General features: G+C 39.3%; 2 protein-coding genes across 2 annotated transcripts in view; both read right to left on the bottom strand.

The window, feature by feature from the left end:
• The window catches only part of C1QTNF7 (C1q and TNF related 7), a 276,424-nt gene extending 255,155 nt beyond the window's left edge, over positions 1-21,269 (bottom strand). Inside the window, exons 1-2 of the mRNA XM_049886484.1 lie at positions 21,236-21,269; positions 21,112-21,142 (exon numbers count right to left, since the gene is read on the bottom strand). The gene's annotated coding sequence lies outside the window, so the exon portion shown is untranslated. The remainder of the gene's footprint in view (positions 1-21,111; positions 21,143-21,235) is intronic.
• The window catches only part of CC2D2A (coiled-coil and C2 domain containing 2A), a 442,728-nt gene extending 421,454 nt beyond the window's left edge, over positions 1-21,274 (bottom strand). Inside the window, exons 1-2 of the mRNA XM_049886470.1 lie at positions 21,236-21,274; positions 21,112-21,142 (exon numbers count right to left, since the gene is read on the bottom strand). The gene's annotated coding sequence lies outside the window, so the exon portion shown is untranslated. The remainder of the gene's footprint in view (positions 1-21,111; positions 21,143-21,235) is intronic.
• Between the last annotated feature and the right edge of the window lie 1,594 nt (positions 21,275-22,868).

The raw sequence follows: 22,868 nt of genomic DNA on the forward strand, positions 1-22,868 counted from the left end.
TGCAACCAAAAGGTTGGAAGTTTGAATCCATCCAAAGGTGCTTCAGAAGAAAGGCCTGGTGATCTACTTGCAAAAAATTAGACTTTGAAAACCCCATAGCGCACAGTTCTACTCTCTCACACACAAGTTGCCATGAGTTGGAGTCGACTGCACGGCAATTTATTGGTTGATTGGTTGGTAGCGATCCTATACTTTCAAATCAAAAAGACTGAGTGGCATGGCCTTAAGGGTCAGCGGGCTAGGATCTATGAAATGAAGACGATTTCAGGTAAGTTGCTAGACGTAGGCTCCCTAATGGCAAGGCACCTTACTTTCACTATGGTAGAGCAGATTTCCTGTTCAAATACCACTCCTTAGGAGTTTAGAATGGTCCTACTGGATCAGTGCTCATAGGAACCTAAGATGTTTTCTAATCCCAGGATTCCAGAAATGTTTTCTAGGGAGTTCATTTGCGAACTTCAAGGACCCTATAAGATTTTGTTTAGGAACTCTGTTCTCAAAATGCACAGGGTGCTGTTAGATCCAAAAAACTGAGAAACTCTAGACCAGCTGCTCCAGGTGGGACATCCCATCAAAAAGAGACTTGTATCTGCTTATCTGCTTATCACTGTGGTCCCTTCTGATTCAAACATTCTATTTCATTCATACACACATTCCTCATTTTATTTCATACCATGGTGGCTGGTTAACAGGTAAGTTCTGTCACTAACTGACCTTGTTTCCTAACCATTCCGAGCCTCAGCTTTCTCATCTTAGAGAAGAAGAATGATGCAAATACTTCCTAGGTTAATCAACACATAAATAAGAGTAAGCACATGAAAAAAAAAAACTAGTAAAATATTAGGCAACCATTAGGTGCTGTATAAATGTTTAAAAAAAGTAATTAAACATTTATATTTACATACACTTATAAAGGATTCAAGATTCATAAGTGAAGTTATAGCTGATGAATTAATTATTCCTAGTATTATGTTCCTGACATGTTATCAGGAAGACCAGTCCCTAGAGAAGGACATCGTGCTTGGTAGAGCAGACAGTCAGAGAAAAAGAGGAAGACCCTCAAAGAGATAGATTGACACAGTGGTTCCAACAATGGGCTCAAACATAACAATGATTGTGAGGATGGCCCAGGACTGGGTGGTGTTTCATTCTGTTGTATACAGGGTCATTATGAGTCAGAATTGGCTCGACAGCGCCTAACAACAACAACAGCATTAGGTTCCTTGTAAGTTATGAATAATCTCTCAAAGAGTGAGAAATTCTAGTTCATGGACTTTGTCCATATTTTCCAGATGTGTTTCTGTCATGGAGTACTTTGAAAGCCATTATGAGAAAAATGTTCCCGTCTTTCGTGTTTGAAGATAACACTGCTGATCCCATTTCTATTTATATTTAGCTCTGATTAAGAATAATATTTTTTTAATAAAAGCCAATGTTGCATACCTGGGTCTTGTTTGGATTTCAGGGTCCCTAATTTATTTGCAGAATCAATTGCTTTGTCCTTCTTTTGTTGAAATCTTTACAGTTCTTTTTTTATTATTACAACAGTGATATGTAATTACTATAAACAAAATTCAAGCATTACAGAAACACATGACCTATAAAGGAAAAACTTTCCATATCCCAACCTTCTCTTAAAAGTTTGGCATATAATTGTGTTCATTTAATGAATATACCAATGTGTGTGTGAGAGTTTTAAGAAAAACGGAGTTATTTTTATTAAATATTATACATGTTGTACTGCAATTTGATTAAAACAACAACAGCAAAAAACCTTACACATCTTGGATATGTTCTACACCAATACGTAAAGCACTGTTTCTTTTCTCTCTATTTCTTCTCTTACGGTGGGTAGTATTCTACTGTGAGGTATCTGTAGCTTTCCTTCCAGAATGCCCGCTGCCTTCGCTCAACAGGATATCAAAGATCCCATCCATGCAAGATCTGTCGAAGACTGTAGGAAAAGCAGCAGCTTGTGGGCATGTCCTTCTTTGAGGCTGTAGTGTAGTGAACAGTAGCAGGTAGTTGAACCCATGGAAGCTGCAGGAGCTGAAGGCATTGTGGACAACGTTTTTCATTAGCCAAAAGAAATAGTACTCTATTAATCCCATCTCACTTATAAGAGTGGTGCACTTTAATTGGTGGTTTCTTATGGCTTATATTTTAAGTACCAATATTATTCATTCAACCAACAAACACTTTTGAGTATCCAGTATGAGATAATCAGGAATGCTTAACTAAACTTGTTTAATAGGTGAAAACTGATCAATACCCATAAGGCACTAATCAATTGCATTGCATTGGACACAAATCATTTGCATTTCTATGGACAAGAATCATTTGCTTTATTATTAGTTTTCCACAAACTAACGAGTTGTAAAATAGTTCAAAGTTAATGAAAGAGAAAATCCAGAAGAGTTTCCTGTACTAGACACCCAGTAATCTTTCCTGCATGTTTCAAAGTCTTCCACAATTTTTTTCTGACAAATATAATCACACAAATATACAATCGGCTGCCACTTGTCCATTGGTTTATAGTACTGTGGTAGCTTGCTTGTTGCTGTGATGCTGGAAGCTATGCCAACAGTAGTTCAAATACCAGCAAGGTCAACCATGGTGGACAGGTTTCAGTGGTGCATCTAGACTAAGGCAGACAGGTAGAAAGGTCTGGTGATCTGCTCCCAAAAATTAGCTAATGAAAACCCTATAGATCACAACAGAATATTGTCTAATAAATAGTGCTGGAAGAGGAGGCTTGTAGGTTGGAAAGCACTCAAAATAACTAGTGGCCACAGAAAATGGACTTGAACATAGCAACAATTACGAAGATAGCTTAGAGTCAGGCAGCATTTCATTCTGTTATTCTGTTCATAATGTTGCCATGAATCAGAGCTGACTCGACTGCAACTAATAATGACAATATACACCTGGAGAAGTAAGACATAGAAATGCTAAGAGAGTGGGGATAAAATCAGTTAAGAGACAGTATAATTAATTCACCTGTAAGATAGTTTAGAAGAGGAAAGCATACCACGTTGATGGAGTGCCCTGTAGAAGCAGAAAGAAGTAAGGTGGTTGATGAAGATGGCACGTACTATGACTTAAGTGGTGAACCTGCATTTCAATATTTATTAATAGCTGATGGAGGTTTCATAGATCACAGGTATCTGCTCTACCCTGAAATTCTAGGTCAGCCAAAATCTCCTGGCAGCCAACACATGTACCAGGTGCTTCCACATGCCTGGTTCCTGGCACCAAACTCATGGCTTTGTTTTGTGCCTTCAGGGTGTGTTTCCTTTCTGAACCTGGCTTCCCTGGCTTTGACCTTTAGATTTTTTTCTAAGAAAATTAGCTATACATTTTTTTTTGTTTATTCTTGGTGATGTTCTGACTCTAGGATCATATCCAATCCTTGGACCACTTGAAAGAGCCCTGGATAGAGGCCACCACAGCTCTCAGCAGCTGGGTTCAGAAAACAGAGCAAAATTGCAGGCTTGTGGAGCAGGGCCGGAAAAACATCATGTTTGAGGAAGATTTGATTTATTTCTTTCTGGTTTAGCTCTTGGTTTTGGTCCAGATGTCAGCTGAATTAGGCTGTTTTTTGGGATTCAATGAGGCTCAAACCCCATTCTGTACACAGTGAGTCTTCAAGGAGTTTGAAGCGTGGGCATGGGGTGGGCTGTGTTATGACTTTTCAAATTATCTCTAAATCTTCTATTGCTCTTATGTTAGTTTACTTCATAAGTACTCACAATATTTGTCACAGTCTATATTTGTTCTCTACCACATTGGGCCATCTTTACCCTTGGCTTGCACCAAAAATTTTCACCCACACAAGACTCATGTGAGTATATCTTACTTTACAGGTTGTTTGGCCTGATGGAGATAGGATTTACATCATAGCAGTGAAAATCTGTCACAACTTTATGCTAGTAATTAAATTTCATTAGCCATTCTGTCCTGAAGTTTGGCTATTTCTTCTCTTTTCTTTCTACCTCCTCTCCCCTTTTTCTGTCTCCTTTCTAGGGTCGGTATGAGTTGGAATCAACTCGACGGCAGTGGGTTTGGTTTTTTTGGGTCTTTCAAGAGGGGAAAAAAAAATAACATTCTCTCCTCATTACCAGTCACTTTTCCTACCCCTAAGTCCAAATCCAGACCACCTTTTCATTCCACCGCTGTTTCATCCCAAAGTCTATGTTCTCTTTTTAAAATTATTTAATTTTTATTTCTATTGAAACCATTCATACATACAAAAGATACCAGGCCCACCGCTGTTGGGTCAATTCTGACTCCTAGTGATCCTATGGGGCAGAGCAGAGCTGCCTCGTGGTGCTACCAGTACTGTGAGTCTTTGTGGAGATGGGCTGCTGCACCTGCATCCATTGTCTGCAGAGCAGCTGGTGGATGAGGGCTCTGGCCTTTTGGTTGACAGCTGGACACTTGGTTGCTGCACCACCAGGGCATCCAATCAGAAAAACTTCCCACAAAAATCAGAATACAAATTTAAAGTAAAAAAGAAAGATAAAATGGCTCCAGTTCAACAACAATAGTAAAACATACAAAATTACAAAAGAAGAAGGACCAATCAAAAGCACAACATGAAGAAGGAGAAATTTCTCCAATAGAGGCCAGGCTAATGTAAATAACTGATAATTTTCAGACTATGGTGCTAAATATGTTTAGAGAAAGCAAAAAATACACAAAACACAAATTGGAGGAGCTCAAGAAACAAATGGAGGAACAAAAGGAGAGACTCAACAAGAAAACTGAAAACATTAAAAAAAAAAAAAAACAAAACCCAAGATAATTACTGGAATTGAAGAATAAAGCAAATACATTAGAGAAGGTAAAAGAAACACTCAACAATAGAGTGAAAAAAAAAAAAAAAAGAGCAGGTGTGGCCATATTGATAGCAGATAAAATAAACTTTAAGTCAAAATCTATCACAAGAGGTAAAGAACATAATAATAAAAGGGTCAATCAAGCAAGAAGGCATTGCAATTATAAATATGTATGCACCCATCAGCAATGCACCAAAATATATAAAACAAATAGTGACTAATATGAAAGGACAAATAGTCAATTCCCCAATAATAGTAGGGGACTTGAACATACCAATTTCAATTATAGACAGAACATCTAAAAAGAAGATCGCTAAGGACATTGAGAACTTAAATAAAACCGTAAGCCGATTGGACTTAACAAACAAATATAGAACACTCTGTCCAGCATCAGGACAATGAACATTCTTCTCCAGCTCACACAGATCATTTTCCAGAAAGAACATATGCTAGGACACAAAACAAGTCTCAACAAATTTAAAAAGATTGAAATTATACAAAGTGTCTTCTCTGACCATAACGGTATGAAGATAGAAATCAACAGGAAAAATAAGGGGGGAAAAAACATGGAAACTAAATGATATGCTGCTGAAAAAAACTACAGGGCAATAGAAGAAATCAAAAGTGAAATTTAAAAATCCCCAGAATCAAACAAAAATAAAAACCACAACGTATCAAAACCTTTGGGACAGAGTAAAAGCGATACTTAGAAGGAAATTCATAGCAATACATGCCTACTTTAGTAAGAAGAAAGATCCAAAATCATTAACTTAAACTGACTGACAGCTTGAGCAAATAGAAAAGGAAGAGCAAAAGAAGTCAAAAGCCACCAGAAAAAAGGGAATACTAATGATCAGGGTAGAAATAAATGAAATAGGAAACTATAGAAAGAATCAGCAAAACCAGAAGTTGGTTCTTTGAAAGGATCAATAAAATAGACAAACCACTGGCTAGATTGACAAAAAACAAAACAAAAAACCAGGAGAGGTGAATAACCCAATTCGGAAATGAAATTGGTGACACTGCAACCAAGCCAGCAGAGATAAAGAAGATCATAATCGATTACTATGAAAAATTGTACTCTAACAAATTTGCAAACCTGGATAAAATGGAAAAATTCCTAGAAACACACTACCTACCGAAACTAACACAAACAGAGGAAGAAAATTTAAATAGAACCATTACAAAAGAAGAAGTTGAAGACATCATCAAAAAGCTGCCAAAAAAAAAAAAAAAAAAAAAAAAAAGCCCTGGATCAGACGGCCACACTGGAAAACCCTACCAAACATTCAGAAAAAAAGTTGACACCAATCCTGTTCAATATCTTCAAAAACATAGAAAGTGAAGGACCGCTACTGAACTCTTTCTATGAAGCCAGAATAACCCGGATACCTAAATCAGGCAAAGACATTGCCAAAAAAGATAATTACACAACAATATCCCTTATAAGAAAGGTGATCCAACCAAATGAGGAAATTATCAAACAATATCATTAATATCACATATAAGCAAAATTTTGCTGAAGATCATTCAAAAGTGGTTGCAGCAGTATATGCACAGGGAACTGCCAGAAATTCAAGCTGGATTTAGAAAAGGACATGGGACCATGGATATCATAGCGGATGTCAGATGGATTCTGGCTGAAAACAGAGAATACCAGAAAAATGTTTACCTGTGTTTTATTGAATATGTAAAGGCATTTGACTATGGATCATAACAAATTACGGATAACCTTGGGATGAATGGCAATTCCAGAACGCTATGTACAGAAACCTGTACATAGATCAAGAGGCAGTCGTTCCAACAGAACAAGGAGGTCCTGCTTTGTTTAAAGTTAGAAAAAGTGTGCATCAGTGTTGTATCTTGTCACCATACCTATTCAATCTGTATGCGGAGAAAATAATCTGAGAAGCTGGACTATATGAAGAAGAATGGGGCATCAGGATTGGAGGAAGACTCATTAACAACCTGCATTATGCAGATGACACAACCTTGCTTGCTGAAAGGGCAGAGGACTTGAAGCACTTACTGATGATCAAGGACCACAGACTTTAATATGGATTATACCTCAATATAAAGAAGACAAAAATCCTCACAACTGGACCAATAAGCAACATCAAGATAAATGGAGAAAAGATTGAAGTTGCCAAAGGTTTCATTTTACTTGGATCCACAATCAACACCCATGGAACCCTCAGTAAAGAAATCAAAAGATGCATTGCATTGGACAAATCTGCTGCAAAAGACCTCTTTAAAGTGTTGAAAAACAAAGATGTCACCTTGAGGACTAAAGCATGACTGACCCAAGTCATGGTGTTTTCTACTGAATCCCATACATGCAAAAGTTGGACAATGAAAAAGGAAGACTGAAGAAGAATTAATACCTTTGAATTGTGGTGTTGGTGAAGAATATTGAATATACTATGGACTGCTGAAAGAATGAACAAATCTGTCTTGAAGGAAATATAGCAAGAATGGTCCTTAGAAACAAGGATGGCAGAACTATGTCTCACATACTTTGGACATATTATCAGGAGAGACCAGTCCCTGGAGAAGGACATCATTCTTGGTAAAGTAGAGGGTCAGGCAAAAAAAAGAGGAAGTCCCTCAAAGAGATGAATTGGCACAGTGGCTACAACAATGGGCTTAAGCATACTAATCATTGTGGGATGGTGCAGGACTGGGCAGTGTTTTGTTCTGTTGTACAGGATCACTATGAGTTGGAACAGACTTAATGGCACCTAACAACAGCATTTGTTGAAAGAAAATTTTAAAAACTCAGGAATCAACAGGACTGCTGGAGAACCAGGCAAAAATGAGGAGGCTAGGCCCCAAGACCAGAATGGAGTCATGCAGAACCACATGGTGGGGATAATCTGGGCACTGAACATCTCAGCTTGCATGGCCATCACCACTACCATGGACATGCATGGCTCTCTGTTGTGGCACCACTGCTCCTGGAGTTTGGTCTCACCCTCCACCAGGATCCATCCATAGAAGAAAAGATTAAGAGTGCAGGGAGAGGCATGACCAAGATGGTGGAATAGCCAGATGCTTCCTGCGATCCCTCTTACAACAGAGACCTGAAAAACAAGTGAAACGATTATATTTATGACAAGCTAGGCACCCTGAACATCAAAGGCAAAGTTAGAAAACAGGCTGAGCAGAAGGAGGAGGGAGAGACTGTTCAGAAGTGGAGAGGAGTTACTGGACCTGAATCACCAGGATCACTCAGGCACTATTATCAGAAGCAGCGGCAGCAGGCTGGTGGTAGTGTTCAGCCACAGTTTCCTCAGGGAGGAGCAACCAGCTGCACAGCCTACTCACACTTCCGGAACCAGAGAAGAACTGTGCTTTTGGCAAAAGCTAAGTACTTGTGTATATTTTACTGAGTCCCCTGCCCCCAAGCCAGCTTCCATGGCTGTTGACGTCCCTGGGCCTGCAATAGACCATGTTGAGAGCCTGGAGCCATCCCCACGGCCTTGGAGTAGTAATAAATTCGCAATTGGGGGAAAAGATAATTTGCCAGCTCCACTAACCGGGGGAGCTCAGGACAGAAGTGACTCTGTCCAGGCATAATGGGTCCATGGACTTTGAATACCTTTCTACTCTGCATGGACCTGTGCATATTCAAGAGAATAAGTCCCTGTTGGCAGACTGCAACCATTTCAGCTGTGCAGTGAAGAGGTGGGTGTTCGATATTTGCCTACTAAATAGGGTCTTCACCTACCCACACCAGGGGCATAAGGACTGGTGGCTCCACTCTGCTCACCCAGCCACCTGCAATAGAGGTCCAAGGATAACTGGTACCTCCCAGTCCGTAAAGACAAAAGCATTGGGTGCTCATAGTCTGTCTGCAGAACCCACCCACCTGTACTCTCCAGGGAAAAGGGATGCACTTTCCTCACAGACATTTGGGGGATGGTTCTTAGCCCCCTGCCTTGTTCAGAGTGTGAACCCCTGCTGAAAGCAGAAACCGATACCTACGCCAATCACCCCTGCCAGTCTAAGACTGTAGGACAGAGCCTGTACCACACACTTGGTGATCAGCTACCTGGACACCTGAGCTGCATTCATACAAAAAAAGTGAACGGACTCCTAGACTGATATACCTGATAACAGCTCTAGCCATCTGGTGATAGGACATCAGAGCTTGAAAGGCGAAAATAATCAAGCTAGCACACTCAAACAACCCATTTGGGCATACCAAAACAAAACAAAGCAAGAAGCTAAGCAAACATAAAATAAACTAATACAGTAACTTACAGATGGCTTGGAGAAAACAGTCAATATCGAGTCACATAAAGAAACAGACCATGATCGCCTCAATAAGCTCTCAAAATCTCAAAAAAAAGAATCAATGGATCTTCTGGATGAAGGTTCCTTCCTGGAATTACCAGATCGGGAATTCAAAAGATTAATATACAGAACTCTTCAAGACATCAGGAACAAAATTAGGAAGGAGATCAGGCAATACACAGAACAAGCCAAGGAACACACAGATAGAGTAGTTGAAGAAATTGAAAAGGTTATTCAAGAACATAAGGAAACACTTAATAAGCTGCAAGACTCCACAGAGAGACAGCAATCAGAAATTCAGAAGATTAACAGTAAAAGTACAGACTTACACAACTCAATAGAAAGTCAGAGGAGCAGAACTGAGCAAGTATAAGCCAGAATTGGTGAGCTTGAAGATAAAGCACTTGGCACCAATATTTATGAAGAAAAATCAGATAAAAGAATTAAAAAAAAAGAAGAAAACTTAAGAATCATGTGGGACTCTATCAAGAGAAATAACGTATGAGTGATTGGAGTACCAGAACAAGGAGTGACAACAGAAAATACAGAGACAATTGTTGAAGATTTGTTGGCAGAAAACTTCCCTGATACCGTGAAAGATGAAAAGATATCTACCCAAGATGTTCATCGAACTCCACATAAGGTAGATTCTAAAAGAAAGTCACCAAGACATAATCAAGCTTGCCAAAACCAAAGATAAAGAGAGAATTTTAAGAGCAGCTAGAAATGAACGAAAGTCAACTATAAAGGACAGTTAATAAGAATAAGCTCAGACTACTTGGCAGAAACCATGCAGGCAAGAAGGCAACGGGATGACTTACATAAGACATTGAAGGAAAAAAATAGCCAGCCAAGAATCATATATCCAGCAAAACTGTCTCTCAAATATGAAGGTGAAATGAGGACATTTCCAGATAAAGAGAAGTTTAGGGAATTCATAAAAACCAAACCAAAACTACAAGAAATACTAAAGAGAATTCTTTGGTTAGAAGATCAATAATATCAGGTAACAACCCAAGACTAGAACACTGGACAGAGCAATCAGTTGTCAACCCAGGCAGGGAAATTACAAAAATAAATCAAGAGAAAAAATGCTCAAAAGAGGGAAACAGCGATGTTATTATGTAAAAGAAGACAACATTAAAACAATAAAGAGGGACCAAGAAATGTAGGCATACATAGATCTTTCAAATGGAGGGGAAGACAAGGTGATATAAAGAAATAAAACTTAGGTTTAAACTTAGGAAAACAGGGGTAAATATTAAGGTAACCACAAAGGAGACTAACAATCCTACTCATCAAAATAAAATACAAGAAAAAAATAGAGACTCAGCAGAAACAAAATCAACAAGAACAAATCAGAGGAAAAGACAATATATAAAGATAAACCTCACAGCACAAAAAATTAAGTGGGAAAAAGAAATTGTCAACAGCATACAAAAAAAAGACATCAAAATGACAACACTAAACTCATACCCATCTATAATTATGCTGAATGTAAACAGACTAAATGCACCAATAAAGAGACAGAAAGTGGCAAAATGGATAAAAAAAAACATGAGCCATCTATATGCTGCCTATAAGAGACACACCTTAGACTTAGAGACACAAACAAACTAAAACTGAAAGGATGGAAAAAAAATATATCAAGCAAACAACAACCAAAAAAGAGCAGGAGAGGCAGTATTAATTTCTGACAAAATAGATTTAAACTTAAATCCAAAACAAAGGACAAGGAAGGACACTACATGACGATTAAAGGGACAATATACCAGGAGATTATAACTATATTAAATATTTATGCACCCAATGACAGGGCTGCAAGATACATAAAACAAACTCTAACAGCACTGAAAAGTGAGATAGACAGCTCCACAATTATAGTAGGAGACTTCAACATACCACTTTCTAGAAAGGAGTTCAATAAAGACACGGAAGATCTAAATGCCACAATCAACCAACCTGACCTCTCAGACACGTACAGAACACTCCAGCCAACAGCAACCAAGTATACTTTCTTTGCTAGTGCACATGAAACATTCTCTAGAATAGACCACATATTAGGTCATAAAGCAAGCCTTAGCAGAATCCAAAACACTGAAATATTACAAAGCATCTTCTCTGACCATACGGCCATAAAAGTAGAAATCAATAACAGAAAAAGCAGGGAAAAGAAATCAAACACTTGGAAACTGAAAAATACCCTGCTCAAAAACAACTGTGTCATAGAAGACATTAAGGATGGAATAAAGAAATTCATAGAATCCAATGAGAATGAAAACACTTCCTATCAGAACCTTTGGGACACAGCAAAAGCAGTGCTCAGAGGTCAGTTTATATCAGTAAATGCACACATACAAAAAGAAGAAAGGGCCAAAATCGAAGAATTATACCTACAACTTGAACACATAGAGTAACAAAGGAAACCCTCAGGCGCCAGAAGAAAGCAAATAATGAAAATTAGAGCAGAATTAAATGAAATAGAAAACAGAAAAACAATTGAAAGAGTTAACAAGACCAAAAGCTGGTTCTTTGAAAACATCAACAAATTTGGTAAACCATTGGCCAAACTGACAAAAGAAAAACAAGTGAGGAAGCAAATAACCCAAATAAGAAATGAGACGGGCGATATTACAACAGGCCCAATTGAAATTAAAAGAATCATATCAGATTACTACGAAAAATTGTACTCTAACAAATTTGAAAACCCAGAAGAAATGGATGATTTCCTAGAAACACACGACCTACCTAAACTAACACAGAGGTAGAACAACTAAATAGACCCATAACAAAAGAAGAGATTGTAAGGGTAATCAAAAAACTCTCAACAAAAAAAAGCCCTGGCCCGGATGGCTTCACTGCAGAGTTCTACCAAACTTTCAGAGAAGAGTTAACAACATTACTACTAAAGGTATTTCGGAGCATAGAAAAGGACAGAATTCTCCCAAACTCATTCTACGAAGCCAGCATATCCCTGATACCAAAACCAGGTAAAGATTTCACAAAAAAAGAATATTACAGACCTATATCCCTCACGAACGTAGATGCAAAAATCCTCAACAAAATTCTAGCCAATAGAATTCAACAGTATATCAAAAAAATAATTCACCATCACCAAGTAGGAGTCATACCAGGTATGCAGGGATGGTTCAACATTAGAAAAACAATTAATGTAATCCAGCAAATAAATAAAACAAAAGACAAAAACCACATGATCTTATCAATTGATGCAGAAAAGGCATTCCACAAAGTGCAACACCCATTCATGATAAAAGCTCTCAGCAAAATAGGAATAGAAGGAAAATTCCTCAGCATAATAATAGGCATTTATAAAAAGCCAACAGCCAACATCATCCTAAATGGAAAGAGTCTGAAAGCATTGCCCTTGAGATCGGGAACCAGACAAGGATGCCCTTTATCACCACTCTTATTCAACATTGTGCTGGAGATCCTAGCCAGAGCAATTAGGCTAGATAAAGAAATAAAGGGCATCCAGATTGGTAAGGAAGAAAAAAAGTATCTCTATTTGCAGATGACATGATCTTATACACATAAAACCCTAAAGAATCCTCAAGAAAACTACTGAAACTAATAGAAGAGCTCAGCAGAGTATCAAGACACGAGATAAACATACAAAAATCAGTTGTATTCCTCTACACCAACAAAAAGAACATTGAGGAGGAAATCACCAAATCAATACCATTAACAGTAGCCCCCTAGAAGATAAAATACTTAGCAATAAATCTTACCAGCGATGTAAAAGACCTATACAAAGAAAAGTACAGTACACTACTGCAAGAAAGAGACCTACATAATTGGAAAAAAATACCTTGCTCATGGATAGGAAGACTTAACATTGTAAAAATGTCTATTCTACTAAAAGTGACCTGTAGATACAATGCAATTCCAATCCAAATTTCAAAGACATTTATTAATGAGATGGAGAAACAAATCACCAACTTCATATGGAAGGGAAAGAGGCCCTGGATAAGTAAAGTATTACTGAAAAAAGATGAACAAAGTGGGAGGCTTCACTCTACCTGATTTGAGAACCTATTATACTTCTGCAGCAGTCAAAACAGCCTGGTACTGGTACAACAGGTACAAAGACCAATGGAACAGCATTGAGAATCCAGACATAAATCCATCCACATATGGGCAGCCGATATTTGACAAAGACCCAAAGTCAGTTAAATGGGGAAAAGATAATCTGTTTAACAAATGGTGCTGGCATAACTGGATATCCATCAGCAAAAAAAATGAAACAAGACCCATACCTCACACCATGCACAAAAACCAACTCAAAATGGATCAAAGACCGAAATATAAAATCTAAAACAATAAAGATCATGGAAGAAAAAATAGGGACAACTCTAGGAGCCCTAATACATGGCATAAACAGTATATAAAACATTACTAACGTTGCAGAAGAGAAACCAGATAACTGGGAGCTCCTAAAAATCAAAGACCTATGCTCATCCAAAGACTTCATCAAAAGAGTAAAATGATTACCTACAGACTGGGAAAAAGTTTTTAGCTATGACATTTCTGATCAGAGCCTGATCTCTAAAATCTACAGGATACTGTAAAAACTCAACTACAAAAAGACAAATAACCCAATTAAAAAAATGGGCAAAGGATATGAACAGGCACTTCACTAAAGAAGGCATTCAGGTAGCTAACAGATACATGAGAAAATGCTCATGATCATTAGCCATTAGAGAAATGCAAATCAAAAGTACAATGAAATTCCCTCTCACTCCAACAAAGTTGGCGTTAATCCAAAAAACACAAAATAATAAATGTTGAAGAGGTTGTGGAGAGACTGGAACACATATACACTGCTGGTGGGAATGTAAAATGGTACAACCACTCTGTAAATCGATTTGCTGCTTCCTTAAAAAACTAGAAATAGAATTACCATATGATCTAGCAATCCCACTCCTTGGAGTACATCCTAGAGAATTAAGAGCCTTTATACAAACAGATATATGCACACCCATGTTCATTGCAGCACTGTTTACAACAGCAAAAAGATGGAAGCAAGCAAGGTGCCCATCAACGGATGAATGGATAAATAAATTATGGTATATTCACACAATAGAATATTACACATCGATAAAGAACAGTGATGAACCTGTGAAACATTTCATAACACGGAGGAATCTGGAAGGCATTATGCTGAGTGCAATTAGTCAGTTGCAAAAGGACAAATATTGTATAAGACCAGTATTATAATAACTGGAGAAATAGTTGAAACGGAGAAGAAAATGTTCTTTGATGGTTACGAGATGGGGGAGGGTGGGAAAAGGGTTTTCACTAATTAATTTCACTAATTAGATAGTAGTTAAGAACTGCTTTAGGTGAAGGGAAAGACAACACAGAATACAGGCGAGGTCAGCACAACTAGACTGAACTAAAAGCAAAGAAGTTTTCTGAATAAACTGAACACTTTAAGGCCAGTGTAGCAGGGGCAGGGGTTTGGGGACCATGGTTTCAGAGGACATCTAAGTCAATTGGCATAATAAAATCTATTAAGAAAACATTCTGCATCCCACTTTGGGGAGTGGCTTCTGGTGTCTTAAATGCTAGCAAGTGGCCATCTAAGATGCATCAATTGGTCTCAAACCACCTGGACAAAAGGAGAATAAAGAACACCAAAGACACAAGGCAAGTATGAGCCCAAGAGACAGAAAGGACCACATAAACCAGAGACTACATCAGCCTGACACCAGAAGAACTAGATGGTGCCTGGCTAGAACCAATGACTGCCCTGGCAGGGAACACAACAGAGAACCCCTGAGGGAGCAGGAGAGCAGTGGGATGCAGACCCCAAATCCTCATAAAAAGACCAGACTTAATGGTCTGACTGAAACTAGAAGGACCCTGGAGGTCATGGTCCCCAGACCTTCTGTTAGCCCAAGACAGAACCATTCCCAAAGCCATCTCTTCAGACACGGATTGGACTGGACCATGGGACAGAAAATGATACTGGTGAGGAGTGAGCCTCTTGGTTCAAGTAGACATATGAGACTACGTTGGCATCTCCTGTCTGGAGGGAAGATGAGAGGGCAGAGGGGGTCGGAAGCTGGCCGAATGGATACGAAAATAAAGAGTGGAGGGAAGGAGTGTGCTGTCTCAGTAGGGAGCAATTAGGAGTATACAGCAAGATGTGTGGAAACCCTGGTGGCGTAGTGGTTAAGTGCTAGGCCTGCTAACCAAGAAGTCGGTAGTTCGAATCTGCCAGGCGCTCCTTGGAAACTCTATCGGGCAGTTCTACTCTGTCCTATAGGGCCGCTATGAGTTGGAATTGACTCAATGGCAGTGGGTTTTTTTTTTTTTAGCAAGTTGTATATAAATTTTTGTATGAGAGACTGACTCGATTTGTAAACCTTCGCTTAAAGAACGATAAAAAATTTTAAAAAAAGTGTAGGGAGCTGAATAAAACACACTGCCTACCACAACTTATTAAAAGGCTTTGGTAAACGAAAAGCTGTCTATTCTGTATCTTTCTGTATTCCTCTATGTCTCCTTCCACCAAGATAGGTGCTGTAAAAGAAGCTGCCCCATATAAGACTTAGAGCCCTGACGGTACAGTGGTTAAAAGCTTGGCTGCTAACTAAAAGGCTGGCAGTTCAAATCTACCAGCTGCTCCTTGGAAACTCTATGCGGTAGTTGTACTCTGTCTTATAGTGTTGCTCTAAGTCAGAATCATCTCAATGGCAATGGCCTTGGTTTTTTTTTAATCTAAGTTGGGGTCCCTAGGTGGCACAAATGGTTTGCACTGACTACTAAGCCCTAGATTGGTGATTTGAACCCACCCTGTGGCACTGCAGAAGAAATGCCTGGCAATCTGCTTCCATAAAAGATTATAGTCAAGAAAACCTTATGGAGCAGTTCTACTCTGTAACACATTGAGTTGCCAGGAGTTGAGATTAACTCCATGGCAACCTTCTTTTTTTTGTAATGTAAATTGTGTTCCTTTGTTTCCCCACTTCTCACTTTGACTGCACCTTAGAAGGCAAAACTGGCTACAATTTTTTTCTGCCTACAGCCATTTTTGGTTTCAGCAATTTCCTCCCCATTACTATATTTTTACCTTCCTTAATTTCCTGTGAAGTTGCTGTTGTCGCTTTCGAAACACTGCCCAGTTCTGCACCATTCTCACAATTGTTGCTGTGCTTGATCCCATTGTTGCAGCCACTGTGTCAATCCATCTTGTTGACAGTCTTCCTCTTTTTTGCTGACCGTCTACTTTACCAAGCATGATGTCCTTCTCCAGGGACTGATCCCTCCTGAAAAGTTGTCCAAAGTATGTGAGACACAGTCTCAACCTTCTTGCTTCTAAGGAGCATTCCGGTTGTACTTCTTCCAAGACACATTTGTTCGTTCTCTTGGCAGTCCATGGTATATTCAGTATTCTCCACTAACTCCACAATTCAAAGGCATCAATTCTTCTTCAGTCTTCCTTATTCATCGTCCAGCTTTTCCATGCCAGTGATCCAATAGAAAACATCATGGCATAGTCCTCAAGGTGACATCTTGGCTTTTCAACACTTTAAAGAGGTCTTTTGCAGCAGATTCGCCCAATGCAATGCATCCTTTGAGTTCTTGACTGCTGCTTCCATGAGTGTTGATTGTGGACCCAAGTAAAATGAAACCCTTGACAACTTCACTCTTTTCTCTGTTTATCATGATGTTGCTTTCTGGTCCAGTTGTAAGGATTTTTGTTTTCTTTATGTTGAGGAACAATCCACACTGAAGGCTGTGGTCTTTGATTTTTATCAGTAAGTGTTTCAAGTCCTCTTCACTTTCAGCAAGCAAGGTTGTGTCATCTGCATAATGCAGGTTGTTAATGAATCTTCCTCCAGTCTTGATGCCCCGTTTTTCTTCATATAGTCTAATTTCTCAAATTATTTGCTCAGCATATAGATTGAATAGGTATGGTGAAGGGATACAACCCTGTTGCACACCTTTCCTGAATTTAAACCACTCAGCATCTCCTTGTTCTGTTGGAAGGACTGCCTCTTGATCCGTGTACAGGTTGCTCATGAGCACAATTAAGTATTCTAGAATTCCCATTCTTCGCAATGTCCTCCAAAATTTGTTATGATCCACACAGTCAAATGCCTGTGAAGTAGATACTATTATTCTCTAGTTTACAGATGAAAATAATCAAAGGCTCGGGAACATTATGTGACTTACTCATGCTCACACAGCTAGTAAAGGGGATAACCAAATTTCAAACTTAAAACCCATTGCTGTTGAGTCGATTCCAACTCATAGCGACCCTATAGGACAGAGTAGAACTGCCCCCGTAGAGTTTCCAAGGAGCGCCTGGTGGATTCAAACTGCCAACCTTTTGAGTAGTAGCTGTAGCACTTAACCACTATGCCACCAGGGTTTCAAACTTAGAGCTGTTCTATTCCAAAATTGTGTTCTCTTTTCAAAGTTATCTAATTTTAATTTTTATCAAAACCACAGGTGTGTATAATTTAAGAAGGCATATTACTATTTTGTACTTCTCTGCCTCTCTCTGTCTCTGTCTTTCTCTCTCTCTATATATGTAGCCCTAGTGGTGTATTGGTTAAGAGCTTGGCTGTAACAAAAAAGTCGGCAGTTCATATTCACCAGCTGCTCCTTAGATACCCTATGGGGCAGTTCTACTCTGTCCTACAGGGTTGCTAGAGTTGGAGCCAACTTGATGGCGCATAACAACAACAACAACAACTATATATATATTATATATATACATACACATATTTTTTGTTGGACCTCTTGGTGCTTAGCAAATTCCCAGGCACAGTGCAGGTAACACAGAGTTGGAGCCAACTTGATGGCGCATAACAACAACAACAACAACTATATATATATTATATATATACATACACATATTTTTTGTTGGACCTCTTGGTGCTTAGCAAATTCCCAGGCACAGTGCAGGTAACACAGAAAACACAGAAGTAACTGTTAAATCGATAGAATCATAAAGTGTCCCCAAAGAGACACACGCCAATTCAGCTCAGCCCATTGATAGTTTGGATTGTATGATCCTATGAAGATACCATGGTTTCCTCACGTTTGAGTTGTCCAGATGAGAAAACATGGTAGAAGAAAGTCCTGTTAGCCAATGTGATCAAGATGGATAGGTGGTTGTTTAAGCAAATAAAGTCTGCTAGTATAAGAAATCACACAAGAAATCTATCTGTCCCCTAATTACTTATTATTTATCTAAAACATGTAAATATATGCATTTATTCATCAGTCTTGTTGCGTAGGGCTAAGACCTTTTTTGGTCCTCTAAATACAGCAGACTTTGGCTTCTTGGATAAATTGCACCTGTTATGCACCGTGGTTGATTTCCAGTCTTGTTCCTTTAGTCTCTAGATGCTAGTAAAAAAAATTTAGTAAGGGCATCTTCTTAAATTTTATAAGATCCCTCCACCCTCCTTATCCCCAGTATTTTAAAGTGGTTCTTGACCACTTGACATGTGGTTGTTTTTAGCTGCCTTCAGGTCAGCTCTGACTCATGGTGATCCCATCTTCAACCGAATGAAATGCTGTCCAATTCTGTGCCATCTTCACTGGTATGTGTGAATCCCTTGTTGTGGCCACTGTGTATTTTGTATGTCTTTCAAGCTAGGGGCTTATCTTCCAGCACTATATCAGACAATATTCTGCTGTGATCCAAAATGTGTTCATTGGCTAATTTTCAAAAGTAGATCTCCCGGCCTTTATTTCTAGTCTGTCTTAGTCTGGAAGCTCACGGAAACCCATTCACCATAGGTACTTGAAATACTATTGGTATGGTTTTTACCATCATAGCAACGTACAAACTACCACAGTATGAAAAACTGACAGACGGGTGATGACAGATTCTAGATGCTGGTGAAGCAGTTTTAGTGAAGGCACCGTTTTAGGGTTATGAACACCCACTCCCCCACCCCCCGTATTTTAAAGTGGGTCTTGCTCACTTGACAAACATGGCAGTAAACAATAACAATTCATTGACTCAATTTGTTATCAAGTCTTGGCAAAGTTCTTACAGAAAAAAAATATCTTGGGGCTTGTATGAGTTTTCTATCGCTCTTGTGACAAATCACCACAAATTTAGTGATTTTAAAGGAACTCAAATATATGATGTTACACTTCCATAGGTTAGAAATCCAGCACAGGTCCCATGGCTGAAATCAAGATGTCAGCAGGGCCATGTTCCTTTCTGGAGGCTCTAGGGGAGCACCCACTTCCTTGCTGTCAGCTTTCCTTGGCATGTGACTCCATTTTCCCATCTTCAAAGCCCACAAAGTCAGGTGGAGTCCTTCTCATGCTGCTGTCTTTCTGGTTCCTAACTTCTGCCAGCCTTTTCCACTTTTAAGGAGCCTTGTGTTTACACATGGAGTTTCTGGGTGGTGCAAAGAGCTAAGCCCTTGGCTACTAACCAAAAGATTGGAGATATGAACCTACCCAGGGGCATCTCAGAGGAAAGTCCTGGCAATCTGCTCCCAAAAGCTCACAGCCATGAAAGCCTTATGAAGTACCATTCTACTCTGACTCATGTAGGGTTGCTATTAGTAAGAATTGACTCTACAGAACTAGTTTTTCTTTTTCTGGTGATTATATTGGGCCCACCTGGATAATCCAGGACAATCTTTTTATTTTAATGTCTCATGATTAAAACCAAACTTGTTGCTGTCAAGTCGATTCCAACTCATAGTGACCCTATAGGACAGAGTAGAATTGCCCCATAGGGTTTCCAAGGAGCACATGGTGGATTCAAACTGTTGACCTTTTGGTTAGCAGATATAGCTCTTAACCACTGCGCCACCAGGGCTTCCGTCTCCTGATTAGGAACCTTAACGCCATCTGCAACCTTAATTTCTCTTTGCCATGTAACCTAACATATTCACCAGTTCTGGGGATTAGGATGTGGGGCACCTTTAGGGGCCATCATTCTGCCTACCATAGAGCTCATACTTGTTTTACCTTAGTTTATATTCTACTAAGCAGTTTACATAATTGCAAGTGTAAATTGGGGTTGGGGGCAAACAGTACTGACCCCTGGTCAGTGTAACACTCAGATGTCAGGAGTAGAAGTTCATATGAAAAGCAGCCTATGAGCTGGAAGTATACAGCTGCCTTGGGCATCATTTGGTATATTTTAAAAAGAGAATGGAGAATTCTGGATAAGCCAGCCAGTTGATGAAGAACAGGTGGGATAAGAGGGCTTCTACTGTGAATTCTTACTTTAGCCACATCAGAAAAGACCAGTCACTAGACAAGGAATTATGTTTGGTAAAGTAGAGGGCCAGTGAAAATGAAGGAAATCCTCAAAGACATGGATTGGCACCAATAGCCACAACAATGGATCCAAACATACCAATAATCAGGAAGATGGCACCAGAATAGGCAACGTTTTGTTCTGTTATACAAAAGGTCGCCCTGAGTCTGAGCTGACTGATGGCAGTTAACAGCAATTGCGAATTCAATCTTTCCTCTTCCAAAGGATTTTAAGTGAACTTCTCTTAAAGCCAACGTTCAGAACCCGAAAGCCACACGTAGAATTAAATTGTAAGCAAATGTAACAATGTGTGGGTATATGTGCATTTTTCTGGTTAGGGAATCTGGCTTTCTTCACATCCGAAAAAGTTTTTGACCCAGGAAAGATGAAACATTTACCATGATCAGCCCTCTGTTTTTGTTATTTGGGTACAACCCATTTCCATGATTAAATTGTCCATCCTTGAGACTTACATAGTGGGAATATATCAGAGAGATTTTTCAACTAAACCACAGCACTTACCACTATGCCTGGCATACAGTTCGTGCTCAATAAATATTAATTTATTTCTAAGGTAAACCTTTGCCTCTGTGAGTTGAACACTTGCAGATTTAACAAGTTTACCAGATTGTTTTAGTTTCAGTCATTCTATTCCAAAGAAGCGAAATATGTTTATAATCACATACTACTTACGGTGCTTCTTGCCAAGGAGCGTCACTTCATCCTTTAAGAGGAAAAAAAGCCGAACTTGTATTTTAAAACTTGTTTTGGAATTTTGAAGAGCTGTTCCAGTGTTCTGCGGTTAGATCGTACTTACGCCTCCAGTTGTATTCTGCTCTGTAGTCCCAGAGTTGGCACCAACGACTTGTTGAAAATATTATCAGTGGTAAGAGACCTACTACTGAGAATTTTATTAACACAAAAGAGGGCCTGTAAGAAGTTTACTGATTATAAACTTTTTCTGTCTAAAAATTTAAATTAAAAAAAAAAAAAAAAACTTGTTGCTGTTTTGAGTTGGTTTCTGACTTATAGTAACCCCATAGGACAGAGTAGAACTGCCCCATAGGGTTTCCAAGGCTGTCAATCTTTACAGACGCGTATGCCACGTGTTTCGGCTGGTGGGTTCAAACCACTGAACACTGGTGGGTTTCAGTTAGCAGCCAAGCTCTTAACCACTGCGCTGCCAGGCTCCTCCCAGAAATTTAAATAGGCTGACCACTTACTCATTGGATTTGTGAATTAAAGCACTGAAATTCTCTCCATTCCAACAACAGGGGAATTTCTGGCTTTTGCTTCTCCTGTGACTTCTCCCTGGAGCTGAGAACACTGTCATGCAATATGTTTACAATTACTGAATTGTGGGGGACTTGTTTCTCAAGTGTGTGTGTTTCAGTAATACTGACTGGCACACCACCTCCTCAGTCTTGGAAGAGTCTAACGTTTTTTTCTTCTTTAGTGCTGAGAATTCTGGGATCATCAACCAAGAATTGGATGGGACCTTAGGGGACGCCACACCCAGCCTACCATCCACTGCATGGCTCCTTCTGCAGCATTGTGTTTCAAGCTTTCTTAAACTGCAAATCATTTTAAGAAGTAAGTTTTATACCACAACCGAGTGTGTGCGCACACACATACATATACATTTAAAACATAGTTTTCAGGAAACATTACTTACCCTTACTACAGATACTATGTACTGATAGTTTCAATTTTATTCTTTTTTTTTTTTTTCTGTTCTATTGGGTTCTAATCTAATATATAACATATGAAGACATTGGTGGTAAAGTGGTAGAATTCTTGCCACCCATGTGGAAGGCCTGGATTCTGTTCCTGGCCAACACACTTCATATGCAGCCATCACCCCCCTGTCAGTGGAGGCTTGCATGTTGCTCTGGTGCTGAACATATTTCAGGAGAGCTTCCAGACTAAGATGGACTAGGAAGAAAGATCTGGCAATTCACCTCTGAAAATAAGCCAATGAAAATTCTATGGATCACAATGGTCCGATCCACAACCGATCATGGAGGTGGGACAGCACTGGACAGCATTTCATTCCATCTGTGCCCAGGGTCACCAAGTCTACAGCAGCTAACAATAACAACAACAATATATAACATATAATATAAAATATGTGATATAGACCGATGCCGGTTGTGTACCCTCTAAATTGATTTCATATCTTACTAATCTGTTGCAAGAAGCCCTAGTGGTGCAACGTTTAAGTGCTCAGCTGCTAACCAAAATGTCGGCTGTTCAAACGCACCAGCCACTCTGCAGGAGAAAAGACCTGGTAATCTGCTCCTGTAGATTATAGCCTTGGAAACCCCATGGGCAGCTCTGCTCTGTCCTATAGGGTTGCTATGAGTCGGAATCAGCTCTACAGCACACAACGACAACAGCAACGTGTTGCAGCCCACAGTTTGAAAACATGGAACAGCCAAATTCCTGGC

Source organism: Elephas maximus, chromosome 5 (assembly GCF_024166365.1).
Source record: "Elephas maximus indicus isolate mEleMax1 chromosome 5, mEleMax1 primary haplotype, whole genome shotgun sequence".
Lineage (NCBI taxonomy): Eukaryota > Metazoa > Chordata > Mammalia > Proboscidea > Elephantidae > Elephas > Elephas maximus.